This window comes from Dromiciops gliroides, chromosome 4, assembly GCF_019393635.1.
Source record: "Dromiciops gliroides isolate mDroGli1 chromosome 4, mDroGli1.pri, whole genome shotgun sequence".
Taxonomy (NCBI): Eukaryota; Metazoa; Chordata; class Mammalia; order Microbiotheria; family Microbiotheriidae; genus Dromiciops; species Dromiciops gliroides.
Genome location: NC_057864.1, coordinates 194,990,739 through 195,015,760, shown reverse-complemented (window position 1 = coordinate 195,015,760; position 25,022 = coordinate 194,990,739). Strand labels below are relative to the sequence as shown.

Sequence of the window (25,022 nt, the reverse complement as noted above, 5' to 3'; positions counted from 1 at the left end):
TGCCTTTCTATGTATCCCCGGTACTTAGAAAGATGCCTAGCCCATACCAGGCACTTAATAACTATTTACTGACTGACTGACAACAAAATAAACATTATATGCAACCAAGAAAACTTAGAAGGCTTTAAGATAAAATCAGGGGTAAAGTAAGGATACTTATTATCATCACTACTATTTAACTCTGGGCTAGAAATGCAATAAGACAAGAAAAAGAAATTGAGGGAATAAACATAGGCAGAGGAAACAAAATTGTCATTTTTTTTGCAGATGATATGATGGTGTACTTAGAGAATCCTAGCGATACAACAAAAAATTTAATTGAAACAATAACTCAGCAAAATTACAGGAGATGAAATAAATCCATGTAAACCACCAGCATTCATATGTGCATATAAATATTTCTATACACCCCATCTAGCCCCCGAAAACAAAATCAAGCACAAAGGTCCTATTGGGGAATGGCTATACATATTGTTTGTTTGTTTACAAATATGGAATTTTACTGTGCCATAATAATGAGATGGATACTTTTAAAGCAAACTAGAAAATACTTGCATGAACTGATGGAGAGAAAAGTGACCAGAACTAGAACATTTTATACAATAATAACAATATAGAGAAAAGGATCTTTCAAAGAAGAACTCTAATCAACAATGTGATAAACCCTGAGTCTAAAAGAATGAAGATAAACAGCACTATTCATCTCCTGACAGAGAGGCAATAAACTTTAAATGTAGGAAGAGATCTACATTTTCAGAACATGGTTTTGTTTTTGGACTATGAATCCATATAGAGAAGGCTGTATTTTTTCAGAGTTTTTTCTTTAAAAAAACACTGTCTCGGGGGCAGCTAGGTGGCACAGTGGATAAAGCAATGGCCTTGGATTCAGGAGGACCTGAATTCAAATCCGGCCTCAGACATTTAACACTTACTAGCTGTGTGACCTTGGGCAAGTCACTTAACCCCAATTGCTTCACTTAAAAAGCAAAAAACCCAAAAAACCACTGTCTCAATGGGAAGGCATTGGTTTAATTTTTAAAATGAACTGTTATCAGATTAGCAGAATTAGTAGAAGGTAGCAGATTTTTAAAAGAAAGAAAAACAACAACAAAGTACATTTATACTATTATACACTATATTTATTTCAATATGACTTATGTCTGTGCAGTGGTGTTGCTTTGAATTAAAACCCATGCACTGGACCAAATCCAAAGAGCAAGTGTAAAAATGCACTGCATTAGCTTGCTACTAAAAAAGTGTTTCAATACACTGTCTTGTTTGGATATAGTTGTTTTTGATATTACTTTTATTGGTAGTGAGGTGAGACATATTTATTGAAAAAATAATGCATTCAATGCAAAAGATTTAAAGTGAATACCATCAGTATTTTGAAATAATTTTATTATTGCTAAGACACATTTGCTGTGCAATTAAAAAAAAAGACAAAAACCAGGTATAAACAGATTCTCCACTAAGCTAGAAGTAAAGATGATCATCTGGGGGGAAAGCCATTTTATATTTAGGCCAATATTAAATGTGAATGAAAGTTTAAAAGTATAAATGTTAATCTTGATGTATTAGACTGTTATTTTTTTTTAAATGTGTATTGGTTATCTTTTGTTTTTGCATCACCTACACTTCCCTATGTATTACAAGGCAGCTATGTGGTGAAGTGGATAGAATGCCAGACTTGGAGTCAGGCTAACCTACAGTGGAATCTTGCCTCAGATATCAGCTGAGTGACCCTGAGCAAGTCATATAACCTTTCTCAGTCTTAGTTTCCTCTTCTGTAAAGTGGAAATAGGAAGCAACTAGGGTCAGTAGACAGTATACTGGGCCTAGATTAAGGAAGACCTGAGTTCAAATCCAGCTTCAGACATTTACTAGCTGTGTGACCCTGGACAAATCACTTAACCACACTGTTTACCTAAATTCACTGGAAAAGAAAATGGCAAACCATTCTAGTATCTTTTCCAAGAAAACCCCACAGACAGCACTGGTCTGCTATGGTCCATGGGGTCATAAAGAGTCAGACATGACTGAACAACAAAAAGTGGAAATAATAATAGCATCTACCTCACAGGGTTGTTATGAGAATAAAATGAAGTAACACATATAAAGTACTTTGCCAAATGTAGAGCACTTTATAAATGCTAGCTATTTTTATTATTATAATTATTGTTATTATTATGTAACCCTAGACACTCCTGTCATAACAAAAAAAAAAAAACCCAGCTAAGAAAAACTAACCAAGATATTGAGAAAGTGTAGAAAATTTTCATTTTTCCACTTTCACAGTCCCAAACCTCAGTAAAGAAGAAGAGAGAAGTACATGCCCATCTCTATTCTTTGCGGCCAAGCTTGGCTATTACACTTTTGTAGCATTCGGTTTTGATTATGTTGTTCTGTTTGGTCTTTAAATGTACATTGTTATAGTCATTGCTTATATTGTTTTCCTGGTTCTCTTTAATTTGGTTTATAACGTGTCATATAAATCTTCCCATGCTTCTCTGTATTCACCCCATTATTTCTATCACAATAATATTATTTCCTATAGAATCATAATATTCCAACTATACAACTTGTGTACCCATTTGGCTAAAGAGATGAGCAAAGACTTAAAAAAATGGCTGCCATAAATATTTTGGCATGTTTTGGGTCTTTCTTTTTGTCACTGACCTTCTTGGGTTACATTCCTAGTAATGTATTCTTTGGATCAAAGGGCATAGTGATTTTCTTAGCATGATTGCAAATGGTTGGACCAATTCACAGCTTCATCAATAATTCATTATTGCACCTATCTTTTGACAACTCTTCCACCATTGACTATCCTGATATTCTTTCATTTTGGCAATTATGAGGGTGTGAGGTGATACCTCAAAGGTAGCTTTTAAAAAAAATTTCATTTCTTTGATTTCTTTTTCATATAATTGTCAATAGTTTAAAATTCTCAAGTTGAATTTATTACACATGTTCTTTTAAAAATAAGAGTGATGGGGGGGGGCAGCTAGATGGCGCAGTGGTTAAAGCACCGGCACTGGATTCAAGAGTACCTGAGTTCAAATCCAGCCTCAGACACTTGACACTTACTAGCTGTGTGACCGTGGGCAAGTCACTTAACCCCCATTGCCTAAAAAAAAAAGAGTGATGGAACAGAGATTAGTGGTTTCATCTGAATCCTATTTTCTTCTACTTAGAATATGAAAATGCTCAGGAGTCTTTATCATGTTTGTTAAGTGTATAATAAAAATAATAAAAAAAACCTCAAAATAGAATAGTTTACAACTCATCTTTTGAGAACTAGTTATTCATATCCTTTGATCACTTTTCTACTGGGGAATATGTACTCACTCTTAGAAGAGGAAAAATGAAGCCAGAAATTCAGAAATCCAAACCATCTTTATTTTATTTTATATTAACAGTACAATACAACTTTTAAATCTGATCCAAGTTCTTCCAAGTGTTGTTACTGGGGCTGGTTTCTCTACATTGAGAGTTCTATGTTCTTTCTCCCTTTCTGAAGAGAAATCTGAGTCATTTCTTTATTGTTGTGTTTTAGTTTTTCATATACCTCAACTGTGTTTAGTTCCAGTCAACTTGAATATAAATATATTACGTTGTGCTGTTTTTTGTTTGTTTGTTTGTTTTTTTAATAATCCAGACACTGAACTAAGATGTGAGGGAAAGACAATTTCAGTGGTAGGGAGTATTACACATATTTTCATGACAATAACCACACACATGCATTAAACATTTAGTATATGCCAGATACTGAACTAAGCTCAATGAATACAAATACAAAAATGAAACAGCCCCTGACTCAGGAGAAAAATATGAACACAGAGTAAGAGATATAAAACATACCCAAATACACAAAAATATTTAAATGAATATAATTGTATTGATGTGGGTGCTACTTCCAATGATACATCCCTACCTGCTCATTCTAGATGACTGTTCTCTACATTATCTCATTATGTAAATACAAGTGGTTCATCCAACACAGTTGGGGCTTGCCTACCTTTCTCCTGACATTGTGTGTATACCAGTAGAGCATTTCTGGACCAGATGATAGTAAGTATCTATAGGTTATCCTCCTCTCTCTCATCATATGACTTTTGGTCATACATTTCTCATATGTTTGCTTTGAGACAGGAATATAATATAGTGAATAAGTACCTTCTAAAATAAAGGAACAAATGAGCTGAATAGATACACATTTAATTCTTTCTAATAAACTAATTTTTCTTCTTGACTATCTTTATAATGAAGTATGAATGAACTGTCACTTTATTTTTCACTTTTCACTTCACCTTTTGCAGTTGACTACCATCTTTTATTAACAAAAGGTAAAGTAAATTCAAATAGATAAATAATTTTCATATTCTTAGTAATGAGCGGCCATGTTAATTTGGAACAAAGGAGGATTTCATAAGTTTCACTGTAAGTGTAAAATCTAGTGTGGAAAAAGCGTTTGACATAACTAATCAAAAAAATGTGTCAGGTGTTCTGAGGAGGACACCAAGAAAAACACGGCTCTAAATTCAAATATGGTTCAAAGGAAAATTTTAATTATGACAAGTATTATATGGTCCACAGAGTCATCCTGATAATAGAGATAAAGTGACACAAGTAATAACTTCTTGATAGTAACAATTTTTCTTTGCTTAAGCAACTCATGAAAAGACAAGTGTTGTCACTATTCTATTAAGTTCATACATTTTAATTAAATGGCTAGTATGTGCAAGGCACTATAAAAATAAGAAATAAGACAATGAGAAACTGAAACTCATTTAAAATTTCTTTTAACAAGGCTTTCAAATAACCTATAGTAGAGCCATTTTGTTTTTGTTGTTCATTCATCCAGTCACATCTGACTCTTTGTGTTCCCATGGACCACAGCATGCCAGGCCTTTCTATCCTGTACTATCTCCTGAAGTCTATCCAAGTGCATGTTTGTTGCTTCCATGATACTTTCTATTTATCTCATTCTTTGCCACTCCCTTTTCCTTTTGCCTTCAATCTTTCCCAACATGTCCTATCTTCTCATTATGTTGCCAAAGCATTTAAGTTTCAGCTTCACTTTGTGTCCTTTTGATGAGCAGTCTGAATTAATTTCTTTAAGTACTGACTAATTTGATCTCCTTCCTATTCAAGCAACTCTCAAGAGACTTCTCCAGCAGAGACATTAAAGAGATTTGTAAAATGTGAGAATTACTGGATGGTTTTAATTGAATTAAATTCAACAAACATTTATTAAGTACATACTAATATGCTAGGCACTGGGACTACAAATTAAAAAACAAAAGTTTTCTGTCCTTAAGGTGCTGAGCATTCATTATACTGGGAGGATCATATGTATGTGTATGTGTATGTGTATGTGTATGTGTATGTGTATGTGTATGTGTATGTGTATGTGTATGTGTATGTGTATATACACATGTACATATATAAAAGTAAGTAAATGCAAAATTCATTTAAAATAATACAAAGCAGTTTCAAGAGTGCACATAACTAAGGGTTACCAGGTAATAGCTTGTACAGGAGGTGACACATTGGCTGTGATTTGAAGAAAGCTAAGAATTATGTTTTAGGAATACTAAATTGGCAGCTCCATGAAGCATGGATTGGAGGGGAGAAAGACTGGAGATGAGAAGAACAACTGAGACTTTTGCAATTGTACAGATGGGAGTGCTTGAACTAGGGTAAAGGCGGAGTGGAAAGAAGGGTTCAGAAGTAAGACAGGATCAACAAGACTTGCTATGTGACTGGATGCAGGGGTTGAGGCATAGAACTATTATGTGTCAAGGACTTCCAAGATTGTGAGCCTTGTTGAGTGGAAGGGTATGTTTTTAATCAACAGAAACGTAAATATCTAATCCCAAAAAAGAGAAGAAGACCTATCTGTACAAAAATATTTACAGCAGCTTTTTTGTGGTGGCTAAGAATTGGAGATCAAAGGAATATCCATCAATTGGGGAATGTCTAAACAAACTGTGGTATATGACTGTAATGGAATATTATTGTGCTATAAGAAATGACAAGAAGGATGATTTCATAAAGGCCTGGAAAGACTTATATGAACTGATGTAAAGTGAAATGAGCAGAACCAGAAAAATGTTGTGCACAATGACAGCAATACTGTTAGATGAAGAACTGTGAATGATTTAGCTAGTCTCAGAAATACAACGATCCAAGGTAATCCCAAAGGACTAATGAGGAAGCATACTATCCACCTCCAAAGAAATGTAAGGGCTAAAATTCTACCTATACTGTCTAAAATATCTAATGAATGGTCGCCAATAAATTATAAGCTTTAGCAAGAGTTAGACTTTTAAGCATTTATTAAGGAGAATAAGAATTTGGTAAAGAGAAAGAGAAAGGACTAGATTCCTCTATCTATTAAAGGGAGAGAGCATTCCTAGCTCCACTCTCTGCCAGAATCCACAGGAAAGAGAGCAAGCCAACGCGCTAGCCTCCCCCTTCTTCCTCCCACAAGCAAACGTCACTTCCTGACGCCAAAGAAAAGACGCATGGTCCTGCCCTCAGAGGCCCTCTCCTCATGTTGAAGCTTTCCTACAGTGTCTCCAGCAGGTGGCGTCATTCCAATCGTTACAGAAAGAACTTATATTGATTGAACACAGACTGAAGCATGCTATCTTTCACTTTCTTTTTTTTCAATTTTTTTTTTCTTTTGAGTTTTCTCATACAAAATGACTTACATGGTAATGTTTTGTATAATTATACATCTGATTGCATGCCATCTCAGGGAGGGGACAAGGGAGAGAGGGATAGAATTTAGAACTCAAAACTTTAAATAAAAATTTTTATTAAAAAAAAACACCTTAAGGGCAGCTAGGTGGCGCAGTGGATAGAGCACTGGCCCTGGATTCAGGAGGACCTGGGTTCAAATCCAGCCTCAGACACTTAACACTTACTAGCTGTGTGACTCTGGGCAAGTCACTTAACCCCAATTGCCTCACCAAAAATAAATAAACAAAAAAAAAACCTTAAAAAAGGAAAATGAAATGTAAAAGACTAAAGGAGGAGTGAGTTTATGGGAAAACATGAGTTTTGTTTTAGCTGTCCTGAATTTGAGGTATCATGAGAGAAATTAAGTTGGAGATGTCTAGCAGATAGTTGGTAACATGCAACTTGAATTCAGAAGAGATTCAGGAATGGACATATAGAATTGGGAGTCATTTGTACAGAGCCAATGATTGAATCCATAAGAGCTGATGAAATCAACAAGGGAGAGAATGAAGATAGAGAAGAGGCCCCAGGCTAGAGTTTGAGGGAGGCCTAAATAATGTTGATAGAAGAAGAATAATGTTCTAAAAAAAGCAGATTGAGAACTATCAAAAGGCCAGCCAGGAAGAAGAACAAATGGGAAGTTGTGTCATGGAAGCCAAGGAAAGGGCATGGTGGTAGACAGTGTCAGAAGTTGCAAGGAGGGAAAGATGAAAGAGTACTGAGAAATGATCATTGGATTTAGAAATGAAGAGATCAGTGATAACCTTGGCCAGAGCATTTTCACTGATAGGGTTAGAAGCCGGACTGTAAGAGAATATAAAGTGAGTGATTGGTGAAAAAATGGATGCAATGAGTGAAGACGACCTTTCCTAAGATCTTTAATGTTGAAGGAGAGAAAAGACAACAGTTAATGGAATGACAGGTGAGGTGAAGCCATGTTTATAGTCAGTGAGGAAAATGTCAACAGATAAAAGATGTTCAAGATGAGGGAATGATGAAAGGGTAAATTCCCAGTGAATGCAGGAGGTGATAGAATCAAGAACATAAGAAGGGTTAGTCTTGGCATTGGCAAGAAGGCTACCTTTTTCTCTGTGAATAGAACAAAGAAAAAAAAGAATAGGGATTATTAAGAGGGTTTTTGAGATGTGGAGTTAAGAGGGAGAAAACAGATGGAATCTATTTTTTCAGTAAAATTGGAGATAAGGGACTCAGCTGACAGGGAAAAGGTAATATAAAAGGTGAAAGAAATTAGACTCTTTAAAGGGAAAAGAAGTAGGGTGTGACTCTAGATTTGTTATGGAGACAAAGGATGGCTGTGGTTAACAAATCCCATAGAGATGTTAAAAGGCCTTAAAAAAGGCAGGTGGGGTGAGGAATAAACACCCAGGAGTAATTAAAAAGCAAAGCAAAAGGAGACTCAGAATCTAAATCAATATGATGAAGGGACTGAACTTTGCAGTGAATTGCATTATTGTAAGATGTTTCTTGTTTCTGCCACAGCCAAAAGACTGTTGTGATGATCATGATGATGATATTGTAAGACAACAATGAATCATGCATAAGGATCCCTGCAAGCCACAGACTGACTTGGTTTTAAAAGTAATATTATCTAGCTTTTATTGTAATTTTATTTGCTGTAGGCCACATGTAGCTCTTAGGTACTACCCCTTTTATTATGTGACTATTTTACTGACTGCAGGAAGTAGAAAATAAAATTTGGGGACAGAAAATTAACTTTTTTGTAAATAAAAGAAGACTAAATCAACTTGTAAAAGAATATAGAGTATTGCCCCTTTCTACCTCCACACATTCTATAACCCAGCTACATTCGACTACTTGATGCAATTTATCTCTTATTTCTCTGTTTTTGCACAGGTTGACCCTGCCCCCCATGCCTGATATGCACTGCCCTTTTACTTCCACCTCTGAGTCTCCTTAACTTTCTTCAGCAAAACTCCGTTCAAATCCTATGTTTTATAGGAAAATTTTCCTAATTAATCTAGCTACTAGTTCCTTCCCTTCTAAAATGACTTCCCATCTACTCCATACATATCTTGGATGAAGATAGTTATTTACAAGTTGTCACTCTCACTAGAATGTAAATGCCTTGAGGACAAGGGGCCATTTTTGCCTATGTATCTGAACACACACAGAATCTGGCATGCAGTAAATTCTTAATAAATGTTTGCTGACTGACTCTTGACTAAGATAACTTTTTAGTTATGAGTTGCACTAGATGGCTAGTGATGTCTCTTCCTGACTTGTAAATTCTGTATGGCTATGAATCTAATTCAGTTTAGACACAATGAGCTAAAGAAAATAATGTGCTTATACAAATGATGAATATAAGATGGAGTTTGTATAAATCCTAATTATACAAATACAAAATTATCCATATATTACATTATACAAATACTATTATAAATACTAATTATTCAAATATATAATTTAAGACAGCTTTTGGGATAAACACACTAAATTCTTTAATTGAACTGATCACCAAATTAGAAGATATGTGTATTGGTCTCAGATAAAAAGACAACAGACTATTAACATGTAATCTCAAACTAATATGGATTTTTCATCATATAAGCTCTCAGTATCAGGGATTAAATTTGGAATTTTTCAGATCTATGTGAAAAATTAATAGTGAAACCTTATTCATGAAAATGTACATTTAATGTTACAAAGAATGCTTTAGCAATGTTAAGTTTATATACTCAATTAATTCATTGCCACATTTTTTTTTTGGCCATGTTTTCTCTTTAACAAGCACATAATAGAGTAATCATGATATCGATTCTAAGTATCTTGAATGAATTTTTTTCATGTCAATTTTGGGACTAAAATAATGACATTAAATTCATCTCAAAATTTTAAATAATGATCTACCTAACCAGGCTATCTTTAATATTTAGGAAGGGCATAGTCACTCAACTTTTACTCATAAAAAAAAATGGAACACACTCTATATGCATGGAACTTGGAAGGCACAAAGATGAACAAGAAATGATCCTTGACTTCAAAGAACTTAAAAACTTATAGCTTATATTACACATGAAATTTTCTTTCTATTTATATCCAAATAATTTAATGGAATTCCTGAAACAAGCATCATCAGTGAGTTAAGTCTTTGACATACACGTGAGATTTTCATATATTATAGTTATTATAATGTCCATTATAAATGATCAGAGCCAAAAAAGGGAAAAAAGAAAGGTGAATCATAGAATCAGGATTCTTGAACTAGAAGGGATGTGATAGCTCAAATATTTTAGTTTGTAATGTATGGCATTTGAGAAAAAAGAAATAACTGCACAGTGAGCTAAACTGCACGGGGTTGCTGTGAAGATCAAATAAAATAATCTATGCAAAGCATGTGTAGATAAAATATGTAAAGGACTGCTGACCTTTATATTCATTAACAAACTATGGAAATGTCAACTTTTACCCAAATATTGTTTTCAAAATTCTTTGTTAAAGTCATACTCTTTCAAAAAGTATCTCATTAGATAAGGCGAAGCAGGAATAGGCTTTTTTTTGGTCTTTGACCATATTTTTCCAATTTTAAAAATTACTGATGCATTTGTTTGGATACAACAGGTTCTTTGGACATAATAAAGCACAAAGTTTATCCACCAAAAGCAATTAAGCAAAATCACTTAATGGCATGATTGCAACTGATAGTTCATAAGTCAGCTTCTTAAAACAAAGGAGAATTTCTGTGGAAAAAAGAATAGCAGACCTTATAAATAAAAGAAACATTATTTAATCATATTCTAATTAACAGCACTTGTGGATAGGATTATAGTAATTCATAAAATAAATCACTGGGTTATACAAATCTTTATAACTATAGTATACCAATTTATTTATCTATTTATTCATTTATTTATTGAATCATAAAAGATTTTATTATTTCCAGTTACATGTAAAGATAGTTTTCAACATTTTATAAGATTTTTAGTTCCAAATTTTTCTCCCTCCTTCCCTTCCCTCCCCTTCCCCAAGACAGAAAGCAATCTGATATAGGTTATATATGTACAATCACATTAAACATATTTCTGCATTAGTCATGTTGTGAAAGAAGCTGAACAAAAGGGAAAAACTTCAAAAAACAAAAAACAAAAGTAGAAACAGTATGGTTCAATCTGCATTCAGAATCCATAGTTCTATTTTCTGGATGTGGGGAACATTTTCCATTTATACTATACTAATTTTTTTTTCCCAAAGTTTTGAGATGGTCAGGATGCCCCAATTGGAGTCTCCGCTCTGACACTTATCTCAACAAACATTTATTTTATTTTCCATTTACATGTAAGGGTAGTTTTCAACATTCATTTTCATAAGATTTAGAGTTCCAAATTTTTCTCCCTCCCTCCCTCCCTTTCCTCCCCCCTCCACAAGATCGCAATCAGGTTATATATGTATAATCCACAAGTGTTCTTTTTATCAGTTCTTTCTATAGCAGTGCATAGTATGCTTCCTCATTAGTTCCTTGGGATTGTCCTGGATCATTGTACTGCTGAGAGTAGCTAAGTCATTCACAATTACTCATTGAACAATACTGCTGTCACTCCGCACAATGTCCTCTCAGCTCTGCTCACTTCACCATATATCGATGTTCATTAGTCTTTCAAGGTTTTTCGGGGATTATACTATACTAATTTAATACTAATAGTTTATATTACTATAGCTTATGTACTATATGCTGATATTACTAAACTGATTTAATAATAGTTTACATTAATATAGTTATTTACATAGTCTCTATCCAGATCAGAAGTGAAGTTCCATCCAACTGTGAATTTCTGTGGTTCTGATCTCATTTAATTCTCACTATAATCTTGTCATAGAGTTAGTACCTTAATTTTACAGCTGAAGAAACTGAGGATTTAAGAAGTTAAATGGTTGATCCCTGGTCATACAAATGAATAAGTAGAAAGCTTTCATCTTTGGTAATCAGAGGAACATCTGTGACAAATACCAAACTAAATAAAGTAGCAGCTCTTTTCTCTTCCCCCCCCCCCCCAGGTCTTCTCAGTCTAGTTGAATTAAAGGCAAACAAATTTCTAAAGAAAGAAGTATTTTGGCCATTTTACTTGTTCCTTCCAAAGAATGTTCGGAAGATATGCTAGCTGTATGATGAGCAAATCCTTTTTGTTATTATTATTCCTTTGGAAGTGAAGGATTACTCAGGTATGTCACCAGCCCCACAGTGGGCACCAAATGATGTGGGCTAGAATTTAGGGTCAAATTGATCGTGAGTTGTCCCAAAAGAATTTTAAGACTCAGTGACTCAGTTTCCCAAATTTTATTGCAATACTGTGAGTGACCACAGGGAGAGAACCAGAAAAGTGGAAAGGTATCTCTCGAATAGTAAAAGGAAAGACAGTTATATTTATAGTATAGATAAATTGATTATCAGTCTCATTATAATAATCTCCACCTTAGGGAAGTACAGGGGAGGACCTGTCCTACTCATTATAATATTCTCCACCTTTGGGAGGTACAGGGGAGGGCTTATCCTAATTTGGAGTTCCTGGGGTCCTAAGCCAACCCCCAAGGTGGGTACCTTTTTCCATGGAGGTGTGTTTTGGAGGTTTACACATCTTAAGGTGAATCTGGGGACAAATTTGGCCTTTTCTGCGCATGTCTCTTTTGGGTTCTCATGACTAGTTTCAAAACATCTTCATTTTTCATTATTTATAGTTTGAGTTTCTATAGCCTGTCAATTTTATCATTGTTATATGACCTGCTCCTTTTATGTTCCCGTTATGGGTACTGATTACTGTGGGTATGAGAACCTAGCACCCTGACCTGTAAGTTATCCATTAACTGGGGTCTGAATCCCTTTTAGAGCTAATATCTGAATTAGAGGTCTAAGGTTTTTCTGTTAACCCCTTTTTTTGCCTCCCACATCAAAAGTAGAGAGCTGGAGAGTTATAGTTGGTGAAATGTTTTCCATCTTGAGGCCATATGGTCTGGGGTCAAATCAATGTCCTAGGTCTCCTCTGCTCTTTCTTTTTGAGACTTTAAAGCTAGAATTGCTGATGCTGTTGAGTTGATGAAATAATGAAAGTTTCTCAGAGACAATTTTTTATTTCCTTGACTCTGCACTGGGGACAGAAACAATTCCCATTAACTGCCCCATTTTTACTAGTTTTGCTTCTCCCTCCTTCTTAAGCTGCACTCCCTTCCCCTTCTGCCAAAGGACCAGTCAAGATTTGCCTCATCATTCTAAAATGCAAGTTTTTTCAGCAGTGGGCCACCACATGGCCAGAAACAGTAAAGAAGTTTGTCATCCCTAAAAGGAGCAAAGCAAAGAGTTATTTTATGTCTCCGAAGTCCCCAGAAGTTTCCAGAAGAGCTCAGGATGTATTATTCCTGAGCAGTTCCTTAAATGTCCATTTAATCTAATCTAATACACACAGAATCATAGAGTAGAGCTGGAAGGGGGCATTAGTAAGCTAGATGTATGGTATATTTCTTTTGATAGACTCTCTACACAAGGATAGGGTGGGGTAACAACCATGCTGAGTATTATTTGCATAAGACAAGAAATGTTGGGTCAATAGATGATCTCTAAAGTCTCTCTCATAGCAGAGATTTTATAAATTTACAAATCTACGTACTAACTGAAGCAAACATTCAAGTACCATGTCACAGGATAAGAAACTCTATCTTCTGAGGCCAGAGAAAGACAAAATGAATATAGGAAGATCCATAAAGATGGTCATATACCTAGCTGTTTTTTGGTTTATGTGCATATGGGGCGAGGTAGTTAGACCAGACAAAATTTGTCACAAGGATAAGGTTAGGACATAGACATATAAGAGTTGGATAAGCTCCATTCATACATTTCTATAGCATTAAAAAAAATCAATTAAAAAACAAACAACTAAACTAAGGATAGTTCAGAGTAAAGACTTTAATTATAAAACATCAGCTTGCATCACTGTCTAATGCAGGGCCAGAAAACTTCTAGAACATATCTAGGCCAAATCTAAACTTTGGCTTTAATTTCATCTGTCTTATATGGCAAATTTCCTAAAATTAAGTCATGCCCTTACCTCTTTCTAGTTAAGAAATCAAGTGGAATTGTATATGTTTTTTGTTTTTTTTGTTTTGTTTTGTTTTTGTTTTTTAATTCTAGAGATAATCTGTGTCTCATGATTCACTTAGGGACAGCAAAGAAACTAAGCAGATTAGAGGTTAGTTTTGCCAAGGAGGTATATAAAAAGGGAACTGGTAGCTGTAAAGTGGGACTAAGTCCATAAAGTCAAGGTTGTTAGCCAGCATGGCAGCTATTGCTCAGTTGCTTTAGTCGTATCAGACTCTTCCTTACCCCATTTGGGGTTTTCTTGGCAAAGATACTGGAGTGGTTTGCCATTTCCTTCTCCAGCTCATTTTACAGATGAGGAAACTGAGGCAAACAAGTGACTTACCCAGGGTCACACAGCTAGGAAGGAAGTGTCTGAGGCTGAATTTAAACTCGGATCTTCCTGACTCCAGGACCCATGCTCTATCTATTGTGTCACCTACCTGTCACAGTATGATGTTAGGGAAACACTGGAAGGGACATGATTGAACCTATGTTAGAGAGGCTAGTAAGTCTTCCAAGTGCCAGAATGGACCAGGCACAGGTTTTAGTCATTTGCAGAATGATAGGAGATAAGACCTTGATCCATCAGACTGTCCCAAAGAAGGACTACTATCTTCTTAAACTGTGGGTTGCAACCCAATATGAGGGATCATGTAACTGAATGTGTGGCTTGCAAAAAATTTGACAAGAGTAAAAAGGTTATATATACCTATTTTATATACTTATGTACCTGGGGTCACAAATGGAAAAAGTTTAAGATGCCCTGAGATAGGGGTTGAAGGCTCCTTTTAGTTAAGTAGGGGCGCTGGGAGGGGTTGATTTTGGACACTGGGTGGGAAGGACTTTGATGACATGTGATAAAAACAGAGGCCTACAGCCCCTAAAGAGAAAGTGGGATAACCTAAAGTTTACTGTGAGGAATAGTTCCTGGACAGACACAATCTATGTCCCTTTCTCCTGTTTCTCCTCTCTCTCTTATCAGCTAGCTCTCTTCTTAATAGGTATTTCTGATTCTTTTCCCACTTATCTTCTGCTCTTCTCTCTCATCTATGTCAGAGGTTCTCAACATTTTTCAATCCCAATACTACCTGGCTTTTAGTAAACCAAAACATACACCACTTACTTCTCTCTTTCCCTATCAGTTCTTCACCCCTCTGCTCCTTTCTCCCCATCCCTTCACAATGAGAGGTTAAGTGACTTGTCAAACATCCAGTATGAGTCAGTCAGGCCTCTGGATGCTGAAGTGTGATCTCTATCCTTCCATTAAATGCCCCCTTACCTCCCCTTTCTCTTCCTATATGAAGCAGCAACATACTCCAAAGGAGGGCAGGCAGCATGTACCAAGGAACCACCACCACCACCTTCCTTACCATCTCCCCTCAGACCCTGATGGAGACAGCTCAGGGACCTAAACTAAGGAGTCTTTGGAATAGCAATGCTTCCAACCCAATGCCCACAGACATCACATCATTCTGGGAAGCAGTCCCTGTGGAGATACAGCCTGGCAGCTGCTCCTCCAGGTGCTACAACCACAACTAATGAATTCCCAGAAAAGAAAGTTCTCGTCACCCAAATCCTTGGCACTGTCAAATGGTTCAACATCAGAAACTGATATGGTTTTTATCAGCGGGAATGACATTAAAGAAGAGGTGCTGCCATCTGCTTTACTGTGGCACCCTAGGGACCATGGGGCTTTTCCATGTGATTTACAGCTTAAACTTTCTGTGTGTATTGTCTGCCCCATAGAACGTGAACTCTTAGAATACAGGGACTGTCTTACTTTTCTATTTGTATCCCCTATTTTTATCACTTAGCAAAGTGCTTTACACATAGTAAGCATTTAATAAATGCTTTCTTCATTCATTCATCTGTTAGTCTGTGTCTTCTTCCTTCTCTCCCATTCTCATCTGACCTCTCTATCTCTGTCTTCCTATTTCAACCTATCTCCCTCCTTTTCTTTCTCCCCTCTCACATAGCTAGAGTACACCTCTATTTAAAAGCATTATGGCTATAAATAACTTACAAATAGCTGTCTTTTACTGGTTAAATCTAGGAGCAACACATCACTGGGGGAATGCACCAAATATTATATATGATACAATGGAATACTACTGTGAAGTAGGGAATGAGGAAGGGGTAATTTCTTAGAAACCTGGAAAGACTTGCATGAACTGATACAGAATAAAGTAAGCAGAACCAGGAGAACTATTTATACAAAAACACCAAGATTGCAGAAACAAATAACTTTAAAAGACTTAAGAATTGTAATCAATGCAATAACCAGCCACAATTCCAGAGGCCCCCCAAAGAACTGCCACCCACCTCCTGTTAGAGAGGTGATGAACTCATGATGCAAAATGAGATCTATATTCTTGGACATGGCTAATTTGGGAATCTGTTTTACTTGACAATTCATATTTGTTACAAGGGTATTTTTTTTCTTTCCTAACAAGAAAGGGGATGGGGAAGGGAGGGAGAGAAGGAAAGAGGGAGGTGGGGGAGAGAGAGAATAAAAGTGTATTAAGAATAAATAAATCTAGGCACAATGTCATGAAAAATAATATCCTTAATTGTTGGTGATATCAGTCTTGAACACCTATTAACACTTGCTGTGAGAATCAACTGGTATCCTACAATTATGAAAAGATTTTTACAATCGTGCCAGTGAAAGTGGTGTAACTACAGAAGACAGAGGAAAAAAGAAAACTGCTTGAAAAAGGAACAGGGACAAGATGTGCAGGAAATGGCTAATATGTTTTCTAAGGATTGCATAGGATAACAAGCTGCTAGAAAAGAGAAAGCACAGAGCCCAATTACAAATGATTCAGAACTTTTGCTTTTTCTAGTATAGCCTTCATAATAGCTGACACCTGGACCACTGCAGTCACTTTTTTCTACATACTCTGATTATTCAAGGAGATATTTCTATTATGATTATGTTTTGATGGAGCACTAATTGCATTTTCTTTGTTATTAAACAATTTCACAGTTACAGGGAACCATACACTATTCATCAGAATGGTGGCACCTGATTAAATAAACTATACTGAAAACTCCATACATAGGGTAGAGAATCAGACTTCTTAAAATAAATGTTCATGAGCATGTTTCCATTTCTAAATTATAGCATGTTCCATGGAAAATTTGCTTGGAGTTACTCATGCAGTTTTTATTTAGTCCTAGTTTTTAAACCACACACACACACACACACACACACACACACTCTCTCTCTCTCTCTCTCTCTCTCTCTCTCTCTCTCTCTCTCTCTCCAATTTTTTTTTTTTAAGGGGAGAAGGACTTTACTATTCTTCTTAATAATATAGTTCTACTTAATATTAACTAACATTCACATAGTGCTTTATGTTTATAATGAACCTTTTCACTAACAACCTTGTGAGCCAGGTTGTTAAAATATTATTATTTCCATTTTATAATGAACCAACTGAGGCTAATTGACTTGACCACGTTGACATAACCAAGAAGTGTCAGAGGCAAATTTGCACTTGGAGTTTTCTGACTCCAAGCCCAGCATTCTATCCCTTATACCATACACTGTCTTAATCAATTAAAAAAGAACTCAGTTCAATTTCTGTTCCCTTAGATAAAATAAATTATAGCCAATGTCTGATATAACACGTGGGTATTCGTTCTAACCTCCACCATCAGTATCAGAAAAAGATTCCATAGGTGTTAAATAAAATACTGTTTAAAATAATTATAGCAATTAAAAACAGTGAACTTACTCTTCTAACTAAAAGATGAAATCTATTGGTTAGAATTAGAAGACTATAAATTTCACCAGTAAGGGTTAAAAAGGGAGATATAAATGACATTCAGATTTAATTCAGAATTCCAGGAAAGGCTTAACAGATAGGAACTTGAAGAGGCTAGGGAAGAACTAGACTTGCTCTTCAATTAATTGGATGAGATTATAACAACAAGGCTTGAACACTGCAGATGTGACTAACCCTTCCCAGCTGCTCCTGATTTTTTTTTTAATTGTGTTTGTTTATTTAGGGAGGAGGAGAAAGGTGTGGTATATATTATAGGAGAAACTCTTCAGATTTAAAGCCTGCGACTCATATATCAGATCTATGAATTTTAAAAAATACACTTATTAAGCACAGTTAATGGGTGAAGAACATTTTTACATATTTCCATAGGCATAAAGTTGCTTTTTAAAATCACATATATAAGTGTAGCTGATTAGCATGTATAGAAGGAAAAAAGTTTGTCTCCAGGGAATACCTGATCCCTTATCCTCAAACCTCTCCTTTGATAGGGAGTATTTAGTATCAGTGGTGAGAAGAGAACAGGAGGCCAAACACAAATTTATTCTTACGATTAAATACAAACAAAAACCATGTAAAAGGGGGGGAAACAAGAGTCCAAAGACACATCCTGCTTACTCTATGCTCTTTCTCAGGCTTCTGGCTGAAATCTTCAGTTCAGGCAATGATAAGTATAAAGGGAACATAACTACTGAGTCAATGTCATGCCTCTAGGCAATGCTACCAGAAGATGCATGCCATTTATAAAACTATTCTCTCCTTAGTTGGTTGCTTGAAACTAATCAGATGCTACCATGGCTAGAAGGTATCAAGCACCAACAGTAAGACACAGAGTTGAAGCATGAAGCCCCTGCCAATCTCCTCTGGGGACTGACAAAAGAAATGATGGTGGAGTGTCACGGGAAAATAGGAAAGTATTTCTACAAGAGGAATTCATCATGATTTGTCACATTCCATCTTTTTAAAGAATCACAGTTTCATTACATTGGATTAGCTGTTTCTTAATCTCTTAACAAAACAAGAAGGAAAGGGTCAAAATGCAATATAAGAAGCAGAAAACAAAACAAAAAAACCCTCTCAGAAAGATAAGCCTGGATAAGAATGAATTTCTATTCGGACTTTGAAGTATTTGAAGAAAAGATAAAAGTTACTGGGACAAAAGTCAAATCCAAATTAAGTTTGGAGCAGATCTATCTCACTTGTTTCTATACCATGCTTATAATAGCAAATGGAATTTTTATTAAAAGAAACACTTTGAAACAACATGTAAGCTACTAATGCATCTATACAAAGTTTAATAGAGCCATCAGCTGAACATTTTGGTAAATGAACTCGAGTAAATGCTTATACTGGGAAACTTCATAAAATGAACATGTTCTGAATGTATAGTTAAGTCCTTAAACATGTTTGAAATGTGTACCTCTCACTCCCAATTCAGGGAACCCTCCTCCGGTGTCAAGAAGGCTTAAAGTCCTACATATTGGCTGTGTGACCCTGGATGAGTCACTTACCCTCTCAATATTTCATGTACTTACAGTCTTGGAGAATATAAATTTGTTGAGAAGGTACTGATCTGCATTGGTAGAGAGAGTTGTCTCACTGGAAGGTCTCCCATGCCAATGAAATCACAAATCTGCACTATATAATACACATATATTAAATTTTAAAAAAATTTTGTACTGGATCTGTATTTTCATCAATAAAGATAATTCCAAGTAAGAAATCCCTCTCCTAATGCACCTGCAATGAAACTGAAGTCACAGAACACTTAAAGGAAGACCAACCAAGAGTTTAGTGACTCATTTCCTGACACTGCATCTTCAGATCAAGACCAAAGTCAAGTCCTCAAGTGTGGGCCTGGTCACTTCTGTGATGCAAGAGTTTTTAAAAGGGCATCAGCATGGCCCAGCAGAAAGTCTACTAAATTTAGAGTCAGAGGACCTAGATTTGAATCCCATCCTGGTTTACTACTTGAATGACTTCATATATGTCAATTCACATCTCTAAGCCTAGTTCCTCTTGTTAGATGTATTTTCCTTGGCCAGCGTGGGGGGTGGGGTGTGGGGAGAAAAGAAAAACTAGGGGCCAGAAGAGAAGGCTATGGACTTTATGAGTTCTAAGATCACTACCAGCCCTAAGTCTATGTTCCTGGATCTGGACCCTATGCTGCATTCAGAAACAATAGGAAGCTGATATCTCCACAGGGGGTATGCACAGTGGCCAGATCAGCATAGTCAGTTGTGTCTGACTCTACCTGACCCCATTTGAGGTTTTCTTGGCAAAGATATTGGCGTAATTTGCTATTTCCTTCTCCAGCTCATTTTATAGATGAGAAAACTGAGGCAAACAGGATAAAGTTATTTGCCCAGGGTCACACAGCTAGTAAGTATTTGAGGCCACATTTGAACTCAGGAAGGAGTCTTCCTGATTCCGGGCCTGGTACTCTATCCACTGTGCCACCTAATTGCCCTTCCAATAAAAGTGCTTTAGAATTCCCTTCATCTCAACATCTGGAAGAACACCTTAAAACTGAACCACCAAAAAACAACCTCCCAGTCCCGAGGGGAGTTAATTTGCTTAGTTTTGGATCTACTATCCTGGGGCCAAACTGCCTAGATTAGTGACTAAGTGCAAATTAAACTAGTGTACCATATCTAACCAGCCCTAGGCCTCAGGCCAGATCATTAGACTGTGTTTTACATACCACCCAGACATTCAAACCAACCATTTTGCCATAGGCTATCCTGGAATCAAAGTGTACTTTCCCCTTTCCTGCTCTCTACTTCTTGTTCTGGGCACAGTAATCAATCTAATACTCCCATCATTCCCAGAAAAGGCTTGTCACTTAGCTGCTATATGGAGCTCTATGGCAGCTAGATAACACAAGAAATAAAGCACTGAACAGGAAATTAGGAAGACCTGAGTTCAAATTTGACCTCAGACACTCTGTGCCCTGAGCAAGTCATTTACCTGCTATCTGCCTTGGTTTTCTCCTCTGTAAAAAGAAAGAAGGAAATAAACAAGTATTTGTCAAGTACCTTTTATAGCCAGGCACTGTGCTAAGTATTTTACAAACATCACCCCTCAACAACCTTGGAAGGTATTTGTGGTTGTTCAATCCTTTCAGTCTTGTATAACTCTTTCTGACCCCATCTGAGGTTTTCTGGGTAATGATAATAGAATGGTTTGCTGTTTCTTTCTCCAGCTCATTTTACAGATGAGGAAACTGAGGCAAAGAGGGGTAAGTGATTTCTTCAGTGTCACACAGCTAATAAGTGTTTGAGGCCACATTTGAACTCAGGTCTTCCCAACTCCTGGGTCAATGCTTTATCCACAGTGCCACAAGTTGGGTAGGGATAATAATAGCTCCTACCTCTCAGGATCAATGAGGATAAAATGAGATAATATTTATAAAGTGCAAACCTGAAGTCTTATACCAATGGTAGTTATCTTTATTATTGTTTTTATTATTATTATGAAGTGACTTCTTATCTTTTGACTGCTTACATGCTCTATACCCTGGCTACCAATCCTCTATGTGTACTATCTCCTCATGAGTGCAGATTTCTTGAGAACAAGGCTGTCTCACTTCTGAATCTGTATCCCTAGTGTTTAGCAAAGTGCTTGTTCCATTGCATATACTTTAAAAGTATTTCTTAAAAATTCATGCATTAATTCATTTATTCATTTGAAGTTCTACCACTCCTCTCACATAAAAATTTCCCTCTAGGACTAATAGAGCACATCTGTCATTATTTTCTCATATATGGTATAGACAGAACCATTAGGATGTGATTCATCTCTTTAGTACCAGTTCTAACCTGCTTCAATCACCTATTGTCTCTAAGGGGTCTAACATCCTTCCAGTTCTTTTCTCCAGTTTGAACCAGTCTTCATACCTTCTCTCTCAGTCTTGGAAAGTAGAAGAGAGAGAAGGGAGAGAAGCCTTAAAGTGCTTCATGAATGTGAAATACAGAGAGGATTCCAGTCTCATTTCTGATAAAAACACGGTGCTTATTTCCAGACTAAGAGAACATAAACTTGTCTGTGATGTCACCCCATTACCAGATATCTAGGGGTGTCTCAAGGAAAGTATTTGCAAGTTTCAACAGAGAAGAACATTTTATAATTTTAGACAATTTCATTATCATTTCTTCCATCACTTCTATTTCTAGTATATAGTGCAAATAGGGCTTTACTTTTAAACATATGTTCCAGTTGAGGTAAAAGACAGCAAATCTGACTATTTCAAATCTCTTGAAATCAAGTGGATGGCCTATAGTTCCATAGTATGGGACAGTTAAATATGCAATCTGAGCCTCTACATGCTGAGAGACTTTTAGTGTGCCCTGGACATACACACATGTGATTTTATAAGAAATCTTGATTTACTAAACTAAGGACTGATTTTTTTAAAGCTTATTTTAGAGTTTTTTTAAATAGTAAATATATCTAGTACATTTAAAATTATTTAATTTACAAAAATTGATTTATACACTGTTAAGGAACAATACAACCATTCAGGAATGCCTTGATTGTGTTTGCAAGGCACACATTCAATGTAAAAGGTATGAAGAGTTTCACAGGATTTTCAATGAAAGTAATTTGGTAATTCAAAATAAAAAGTGCTTAGTTAAGTCTATAATAATATTATTGGAACTCACAATTTCAGACAGGCTTATTTTGTATATTTTAAGAATACAAAAAGAGAAAGGAAATGAATAAGAAGAGATCTACTCTCAAGCCTCTCAAGCCTCAAGGTTATTTAATTGTAAATAAAAATATTTTTGGTATTGGTTCAAATTCTAACATTTTATTTTTGAAAAGTTCTTTGAAAGGGAGTATTAAATGGAAAAAAGAATCCCATTAAAAATGAAATACCTCAGCATGCAATATATGTGATTAACATTCCTATTTTATTTTAGTACATTATCTTAGTCAGGCTACAGGATTCTTGTTCGTGTTGCAAATGCACATTTGGTACTCGAGATAATTTTTACCAAAATGGATGTAGCAATAAAAATAATTGGGTAATGGCAAAGTAACAAAATCAAAATTTTTGGTCAATATGTAAATTGGAGAGTTGCCTCCCTAAAAGCAATATTCTTTGAAGCAATGTGAATTTGAGAATATAATCTTTCAATTCAAGAAAATGAACAACTGAAAGAAATGAGAATGCCGAAGCATTGATGAAAGGGATTTTTAGGAGGAAGCTGTAAGATCATACTTCAAATCTTCTAATCTTTAAAAACCAAGTTTACTACTTGTACTCTATTTCTAAGTAACCATGATTTGCCTAAAACCTAAAAAGAGAAAGTTAATTAGAAGCCATAAAGTGGATATTATGCTTTTTTTAAGAATATCCAATCTGCAAATCTAATTTCTCTTATGATAGTAATTACCAAACAATTAAAAAAAAACAATAAGAAGGTGGACCTCTAGTTTATTCTAAATTTACACAGTAAAAATAACAATTTTAAAAAATCAATGTTACCAACAAGTTCAAAGCTAACAAAAATTTCCAAACTATGCAGGCCATGCAATTTGAAAAGAAACAGAAAAGAGTATTTTACATGGTCAGGATGAATGCAAACTGAATTGCAGGTTTCTATACTACTATCATAAATGAAATCTCAGTTGCAAGGATGCTGCAGTGAGAAAAAAAATATCTATTTTAGTCTTAGGATCAAAAAAAAGAAGCAATCTGACCTTCAAAAATTGTAATAAATAAGTTACTTATCTACCTCCTTAGTGACAGAATTTTCTTTTTACAACTATGATACTATTTTATTTGGGCCATAGTATTTTACAAAAGAAAAGAATTTATCAAAATCATTTAATATAAAATTTAATAGGTAACTTTAATGATAATCTCTTAATGGCTTCCTTTGAAAACTCTGATTGTCTTGTCAAATTTTCTTACTCTACATTGATTTTTCTACAGAGCTCAAAGTAGGCCTAAAAGCTCTGAAAGCCAGAATCCAAGCACAGACAATTAATTCTCCCTTCAGTATACTCACAGGCTTTAGTTTTCCTTCTTCATAAATCAATAACCTGTAATCTTTTTCCCAATGCACCCAAAAGCCTCTTTCTTATCCACAGATAACGTTGCCATCAGAGCTGGCTCCTCAGTGACGATCCACACCTTTCTCTTCTCTCGTTAGCTCTTTACACGGCCAGAAATCTCGCTGTTCGTTACAGGTGATACTTCTTTTGCAGCTGATGTCAAACGTGGTCCCAAAGCACAAGATGTTCCCCAAGGTATCTACTACCCCAACAACCTCACCTGCTTTTTTGTAAGTCTTTCATTTACAGCAGATGATAGCTCAGCCTTAGAAGGGTTTTCTATCAGAATGCTGCAGCGATGTACACGGTATGCCTCCTTTAGAAAAAAAAGAAGTATTTTTGCACAGTTTCTCTATTGCGCAGTTCAGTTTGCCCTTCAGTTAGAACAAACTGCTGGAAAAACTGGTTTCTAGGTTTCTAATGGCGCAGTATTAGCAGAATGAATGATTCACGGATGTTCTTCTTAACATTCAGGAGTAACACGGAAGACTAGCAATGCAGCCCAGGTCTGGAGCTGATGAATGGTGCAGTGCTGCTGTTGTCATAGCAACTAAGAGGAAAAAAGCAGCACCATATAAGGAGCTGTGACATGGATTCTGGGAACAATTTATATTAAAAAGCTGTAAGCTCTTCATGCCTTAAAGCTGAAACCTCTTCTAGTATAGATTTTTATTCAGCTTTTGCTCTTGAGACTTCTTGGACCTAAGCAGTATAAATATATGTTTGTGTAAATAGATATAAGGGAATAACTCCATTTCAGTGAAGAAGGAATGTTTAATTATACTTTAGCAAGACAGTGCATGCCTGCCATATCTTTGCAATCTATTTGGATAAAATGTGAAAGGATAACAATCATATTCTGTCATAAAGTAGGAATTAAATAGAAACGAGATGAGGCAGAGAATTCAATTTTAAATATACAACAGCATCACAGGGCTGACAAGTCGCTTTTTAGAGAGTAGGCACCAAATGCACCAAACTGCAGCACCATGAACTGGATGACTAATAAAGAAGCACTGGGATAAATTCCAAAGAGTTCTACTGCCTCCCCTACACCTTCCAGACACACAAACATTCTGAGGTCACTAACCCAGTGCTAACCTGTTTGAATGTACATGGTAGGTGCTAGCGGCAATAGGAATTTTTGTGCCACTTGTAACTGATATAGTATCTGTTTCTTCCTACTGTTGCTTCAAACACACACACACACACACACACACACACACACACACACACACACACACACAGCTACTTTCTACTGCTGAGAATATCAGAACAAAACCTTTGCCCTAAGCTATGGGCAATGG

The 25,022-nt window shown here is 35.8% G+C and overlaps 1 protein-coding gene across 11 annotated transcripts in view; it reads right to left on the bottom strand.

Moving 5' to 3' along the window:
* Positions 1-25,022, bottom strand: part of TANC2 (tetratricopeptide repeat, ankyrin repeat and coiled-coil containing 2) — a 558,975-nt gene that overhangs the window by 294,559 nt on the left and 239,394 nt on the right. For 2 of the 11 annotated variants that reach the window (XM_044000445.1, XM_044000446.1), the window contains exon 1: positions 23,670-24,220. The exons of the other annotated variants lie outside the window; for them this stretch is intronic. The gene's annotated coding sequence lies outside the window, so the exon portion shown is untranslated. Of the gene's footprint in view, positions 1-23,669; positions 24,221-25,022 lie in introns of those variants that run through there. 11 annotated transcript variants of the gene reach the window in all.